The following is a 7,221-nucleotide window of genomic DNA, read 5'->3' on the forward strand; positions in this document are numbered from 1 at the left end:
TCTCACTGGTGACCAAAACAATGAGTGGAGGGGCTATTCCACCCATCACTTCCTTTGGGGTCCTCAAAAAAGGGGACAAGTTTGTGAGAAAAATTGGCAGAGAAGAGAAAGCGAATGCAACAATTGCTGACCAACTGATGAGGAAGGAGTGAGCTTTATCATCATGGCTGCCAGCCTGGCCATCTCTTCGGAGGACAGGGTCCAACATGACACCACTTGGCCTCCTTCATCCTAATTCCAAGAGATGTTTTGACCAAACCAGGCCATAGAGAGGGACCCCACTGATTTGGCCATCTCCATCAGCTCCTGCTAAAACCCAGCTGCATTTTCTCTCTTTGCCGTTCTTCTCTTTGCCCTGTCCTGTGTGTGTCTCTTGTGTTTTGTCTTCTAGGAAACAGGACTGGACTGTAAATACAACAGCAACAATGACAGCTCCAGCCCATCACAACTAACTACTTCTCTTTGTCCCCAAGGGACAGTTACCACCATCTTTAATACCATTTGTGAGACTGACAGACAGGGAGATCTTCCTTCTGAAACCTCTTCCCAACTACAGGGAAAGGGAACAAGGGATATAGTTAAAATAAAAACCTTGATACTTTACAAAGGTTTGAGCTGTTTGTCCTTCTTTTCTGTACCCTTAATAAAACAGTGAAAGGATTGTTAATGATGTGTTTGCCATGGGACTGAGCAGGCCAAGGCTTCTGGATACCAAATCCCAGACCTTGTTTAGCATGGTTCAGACTTGGTCAGGGACAGGGTCACGTTAACTGCACTGACTCTCTGGGTCTATATATGCCATATAAATGACTGAAACAGAGCCCAGGCTGGGATAGCAGGCAGTTGTGGGTCCAGATTGGGGAGGAGGGCACCGGCAGAGCAGTGAGTTTCCAGGCTAGGACTGGATTAGGAAGGTGCCAGTGGGTCAGGACTCAGGGTGCATCTATACAGCAAACGAAGGTGTGATTGCAGCACGGGTGGACATTCTTACACTAGCGTTAATCTAGTTAGCACAGGTAAGAATAGCAGATGGCAGATGTTGGCATGGACTGCAACCTGGGGTGGCCACCAGAGTGCTTACCAGCGTCACTGGTGGGCTGATACTGGGGCGGACACCCCATGGTGAAGTTTGTGCCACCCACTACCATTGCCCAACTTAGCTAGATTCAACCTGGCCCAGTTGTGCCCATCCGCACTACAATCACATCTATACTTGGTGGGTAGATGCAGTATTAGATATTTATGTGGAGTCCAGGGCTTTAGCAGGACATGTACTGTTTGTTCCCCACCCACGCCCTGCCTGCTCGGCCACTGACTATGGGGCACCAGCAGAGCTATGGGGGATGGGAACCTGTAGTAATAATTGGACCTGCAAATTTAGCCTAATTTTAAGATCAACTGTGAAGAGTGAAAGTTTACGAACCTTCCTATCACATATAACAATAAAGGTTGATGGGAAAGGTGCAAAAGTGAGACAGACTGAATTAGCCTAAACAAACAGGCCCCCTGATATCAATCAAGGTCTGTGTTAAGATCTTGCCTGGTAAACAGGAGCAGTGCAGGACTGGAAATCAATAGGCCAAAATTGGTGTGTGGGAAATTAGGCCTAACTGGTGGCCAAACTAATGAAGAGAGGAGCCATTTCACCCATCACTCCCTTTCAGGATACTCAAAAAAGGGGGCAAGTTACAGCAGTGGGGACATGTTGGCCTGGACTGCAGTGCACAGGGCAACCAAGGTAGGTACCCAGAGTCCCTGGAAGGCTAGTACTGAGCCAGCTAGACCACAGTGAAGTCTGTGCTATCAGCTATTATTACCCACGCTTGTCAGATGAAAGCTGGCGTGACACGCCCACCTGTGCTACAATTGCACCTTCACTTGCTTGAAGGGAAACACACCTACTGATGTTTCTGTAGAGCCCATGCCTCTGGCAGGACATGTGCTGTTTGTTCCCCACCCGCACTCTGCCTGCTGGGCCCTTGCTTTTAATAATCAGCTGTTGCAGGATTGCGCTGACCCAACAGTTTATTGCATTTCCCCTCCCACTTCTCCCACCTCCACGACTGGCAGGGCTCTATATAACCCGCTTCAAGACGGGACGGAGGATTAGGGTGAGATTTGTCTCCGCAGAGGCTGGGGTCCATCACTCTGACGACAGTGAAAAACCAGGGACTTGGGTAAGTTGCAGGAGATCCCACCAGCTGGGACAGAGGAGAGAACAGTGGGGTTACAACTGCAGGGTTGGTTTCTGGGAGGCAGCATGTGCTAGTGGTTAGAGCAGGTGTGGGCTGGAAGTCAGGACTCCTGGGTTCTAGCTCCACCTCTTTGTGGGGAGTGGGGAACAGTGGGCCGTGTGGGGCTGATCTCAATTGGGGTCTGTGCAGCACCTGGCACAATGGGACAGGAATAATGAGAGAGGTTGGGGGGGGAACAGTGGGGTGAGAGGGGATCATGGGAAGGTGAGGGTGTCACGGACTCACAGATCGTGCCCACTCTGGGCCCCGTGTGGTCCGTGGGGGCTGCCCCTTTCAGTGAGAAAGCCCTTCTCGGGGGTCCACTCTCTCTTGGGGTCAGGTCCCTCCACCTCCTGGAGCCGCACCTCTTGGAGCCCTAGCACGTCTGTCTCTGCCATGGGCCCCCTCAGGGAGTCCACTCGCTCTGGACCCCCCGGGCCTCCACCCCCAAAGGGGTTGATGCCACCCTGTTCTCTAGACCGGAGTGACTCTCAGCTAGCATAAAACAGGAGTGTTTATTGAGAGTTGAACACAGCACAGGAAACTCTCAGGGCCTCAGGCCTGGCCTCCCCAGCCCAGCACATCCCAGTCTCTCTGCATCCAGGTGGGCTCTGCCTGCGCCCCCTCTCCAGCCCCGAGCCCCCCTGCTCCCAGCTGGGCATCTGAGATCCCCGGCCCCAGGCCCCGCCTCTGTCCATTGTCTTCTCTCTAGGGAAACAGGGTCGTAAACTGCCCACTGGCCAGAACTGTCTGCGTCTCCTCAGGTGGGCCTCCGGGTCACCGGTCGCTGGGATATCCATCCTCCAGGCCATTGGCTGGGTCCCCAAGTCCTCTCTCCGGTCCTTGGCAAAACACACTCTCTATCCCCTCACCTCGTTAAACCAGTAATACCCAGGGAAACTGAGTCCCACCCCCTCCGCATGCAAACCACTGAAACTCCACAGAAAACAAGAAAACCCCCCACTTCGTCACAGAGGGCTTTGGGCTTGGGAGGTTGTGACATTCCCCAGGGTCCAATCTGGACTAGCAAATTCCCCAGTGCTTCCTTTTCCCCCTGAAATGTGCATCTTGTAATGCCCAGCCCACTCACTGTGCAGTGCAAGCCCATCTAAGGTCCCTCATGTCATCAGTGGGAAATGACATGCCCAAATCTTGTTATCTTAAATAACGCCTCTCAAATACTTCAATTCAAACCCGCTGCTTTAGATGAAACAGTAAATGAAATTTATTAACTACTGAAAGAAAGATTGTAAGCGACTATCACTAATGTGGCATACAAATCAGAATTGGTTACAAAGAAAATAAAAGAAAAATGCACTCTAATACCTAAAATTATAAAGCTAAATGAATTTAAAGCAAGAATTTCTCTCGCAATGTGTTCTGGACATCTTACTGAGTGCATGCCTTTCAGTCAGAACCCCTCCCCCAGTTCAATGTTCAGTTCCTTCTTCTGTAGGCTTTGGTGAGGTCTTGAGCTTAGAGAAAGGGGAGAAGAAGGAATTTGGGACCATTGCTTTATAGCCCCCTCTCTAGTGTAAGAGTCAGTGCCAGCTGCTGCTACGTAAGAACCATCTCCAGCTCAAAATCTGGTTTGTGCCTGCTTTTCTACACTTGGAATATGTCATGAACATTGTTAGGCAGTAAAACCTTACAACTCTTCCTACAATCTTGTTACATATATTTTACCATGATAATGATGATCAGCAGATTATGAATGTTCAAACAATATCTCACAAGGCATACCTTGTGAAGTACAAAATTTACCATTATTCTAAAAAGGGGCAAACATGGTGTACAGGCTGTCACAGAAGTTCCACAGAGGAAGTAGATTCTCACCTCACGTTGACTCTATCCATCTCCCCGCACTGCAGTTCGATCCAGTGATAGACATGGCCCTGGCCAGCGGGCAGTCATGGTTTCCACCATTCGAACAATTCCTGCGGGAACACTGGGACTATCCAAAGACCGAAGTCTCCAACCAGAACACCTACTGCGACATGATGATGTGGAATCGGGGACTATATGGGAAGCTGAAACACACCTTCATCCATGAACCCATTGAGAAGATCATAAATGTCTGCCGTGGGGAAGGGGAATACCTCGGGGATGGCTGGTATCAGAGCAAATATTTTTTCCACATCACCAAGTGCAAATTTAACCGCATGTCCGGTCATTACACCGGGTTAGGGATGTCCAAGAAAATTGTCATCAGATGCATATATGGGTTCCCTGTAGCTATTCAGGAGTAGATGAAAGGCCCAGTCTGTGCATAGAGGGCAGCCAAGGGACCCTGCTGCTCCCTTTAATCCCACTCTGTCCCTTCCATTCCAGACGTGGCACCTGGCTCCTCACCCGCCTCTGCACACGAGTCAGTTTCTTTAGGTGTTTCCATCCTTTACCTGCTACTTCTCATAGGGCCCATTATACAGTATAGCCGCCCCTTCCCCACCCTCTGCTGCCCCCTAGTGCCCATTATACAGTATAGCCGCCCCTTCCCCACCCTCTGCTGCCCCTAGTGCCCATTATACATATAGCCGCCCCTTCCCCACCCCCACCCTCTGCTGCCCCTAGTGCCCATTATACAGTATAGCCGCCCCTTCCCCACCCCCACCCTCTGCTGCCCCTAGTGCCCATTATACAGTATAGCCACCCCTTCCCCACCCCCACCCTCTGCTGCCCCTATTTTCTATTCTATATTAAAGCAGACACTTACCTCCCTTTTACTACCTGCTGCCACACAGTGGCCATCTAAAATCCCTTTCTTTTAATTAAGAAATATCTATCAATTTCATCCTGCTGGTGTTGTGTATTCAATCTGATAATGGATAGTCCTCAGATTCCTCACAATTATTTCTCATTGTCCCCTTCATCATTTTAAAACATTTCCCCTCTTTTTGTAACTTTCTGTGCTCCCTATGCTCCATAAAACCTGATACCTGCAAAGCAATCACTGTCGTGTTGTGTCACAATGGGGATGGACAGAATGTAAGCCTGTGAACACTAAGGTGTGTGCTGGAAATGTGTTGTGGTTTTCCAGTGAGGTTCTTTGTGCTTTCAAGCCCAATCTCAACATTTTACCTGGTGTTGGGAACAGAACCCAGGAGTCCTGATAGGTACCTGTGGTCATGCTCAAACCCACTCGATCCCACTCACCTCTAAGAGCTGGGAAATGGACCCAGGTGGCCTGAACTTTCATCCACCCTGTTCTAACCCACTGGGCCCCACTACCCTCAAAGTGTCAGGGTTAGAAATAAGGAGTTCTGATTCCCTTCCTCCCTTGCTCTAACCCACTAGACCTCCACTTCCCTCCCAAAATTGGAACCTACACAAAGATATAAACCTTCATGCTTCAGGTCATGAGCCAGTCACTAACTGATGAATAATCTTTGCCTCTGAACACATTTTTCTATAATTCTTCTATTTGAGGAATTCATTCCCCTGAAGTGAATGGGCCTGGCTAGTGTCAGAGACTGAGCTGGAGGGACTCCAGTCTTTGCCAGCCCCAAAAACATTGCTGATAGCTGGGGGAGTCCAGCTGGAACCACCTGATGCTTCCCAAAGAGAAATAGAATTAAACTGAGTCATTGTCAAAAACAACCTCTTCCGAGCTTTGAGCCATTGACCTTATGCATGATAGTCGAGAAACCCACCATTATGCCAACATAAGGAGAAACGGTAGCAAGCAGTCCCAGTACTGAAGCTAAGATGGATGCTGTAGGCTCCAGTTTCTTTAGAGCCATGACTTCCAATCCCACCACTGCCGATGCACAAACCTATTAGCCACTCTCAGAACCTTTGTGATGGATTTCCCTGGGGTGCAACCTGGAACTGGGGTACCGCTGAGTCTTTTCTCTCACAAGCCTGGGCTCTCTTGCTCACTGTGAGGTTGTGACAAACTGCTGATCACTCCCGATCCTGCGCTCACACAAGCATTTACACAGTCAGGGACACATCCAGCTGCAGTTGCATGAACGCTTCTCCTCAGCCACTCCTGAACTAATGATAGAGAGGCTCCAGCCATTTCTCCCCAGCTCCACAGCCTAGGGCCCCAGAGCTGTACCATCTTGCCCTGGTCAAAAGCCTGACCAGTGTAAGTTTATTACCCAGTCTGCCCCTCTCTCAATTTGGAGAGGACAATGCACCAGCTTTTGTTCCTGAACAGATTCCCTAAGCACTTTTAGCAAAACACATTGTTTTAGGTAAAAATAATATATACAATCAACGTATTAACTACAGAAAATAGATACAAACAGTCCACCAACCTTTCATACACAAGCAGGCTTTCTTCTTTCCTGCTTGGGACCCCCTTCCCAAGTTCAGTCTTTGTTCCTAAGGTGTTTCCAGATGTTGAGTTGTAAGGGGAGTGAGGCCAAGTGAGGCTGTCACTTCCCCTTTTTATATCTTCTTCCAGCTTGCAGGAAAGAGCGTTTGCTGTGACATGAGTCAAACAGTCTCCACTGGGTATGTGCCACCTCTGAGAGGATGAATTAGGGTGGTCCATCTTTTTCAGTGCTGTGTTGCCAGTTTCTACTTTTGAGGCAGCTCCTAAGGACTCATGCTGAAATATAATTCCAGATACCAGAATCAGGTCATTTTTTTAGGGTTTAGCCATGAAGACATTATTGGGGTTAAGAAGTAATAAAATTAAATAGAAGGACAGCTCAACTTATCAAGGCAGGGATGCCCCCAGAAATTTTTTTAAATGATACGGCATGCCCCTTCTCCTCTGGACTCAAGAAGGGGATTCTGGCATGGTTACAGAGTCTCTCCATCAATCCATTTCATGCCTTTGGGCAGGATGTTGTCCATAGGCGTGCGCAGCACATTTCATTAGGGTGTGCACCCAGGGAGTCCCGCCCAAGCCCCGCCCCCATTCAATCCACACCCTCCTACTTCCCGCCCTCTGACTGCCCCCCTCAGAACCCCAACCCCCCCACTCCTTGTCCCCTGACTGCCCCCTCCTGGGACCCCACCCCCATCTAAGCCT

The 7,221-nt window shown here is 49.4% G+C and overlaps 1 long non-coding RNA gene across 1 annotated transcript; it reads left to right on the forward strand.

Annotated features, from left to right (window-relative positions):
- The first annotated feature begins 2,060 nt into the window (after window positions 1-2,060).
- On the forward strand, window positions 2,061-5,181 carry LOC101940081 (uncharacterized). The gene is made up of 2 exons (XR_002889935.2): window positions 2,061-2,177; window positions 4,106-5,181. It is a non-coding gene; the product is annotated as an uncharacterized LOC101940081 (long non-coding RNA).
- Window positions 5,182-7,221: the final 2,040 nt, after the last annotated feature.

Source organism: Chrysemys picta, chromosome 13 (genome assembly GCF_011386835.1).
Source record: "Chrysemys picta bellii isolate R12L10 chromosome 13, ASM1138683v2, whole genome shotgun sequence".
NCBI lineage: Eukaryota > Metazoa > Chordata > Testudines > Emydidae > Chrysemys > Chrysemys picta.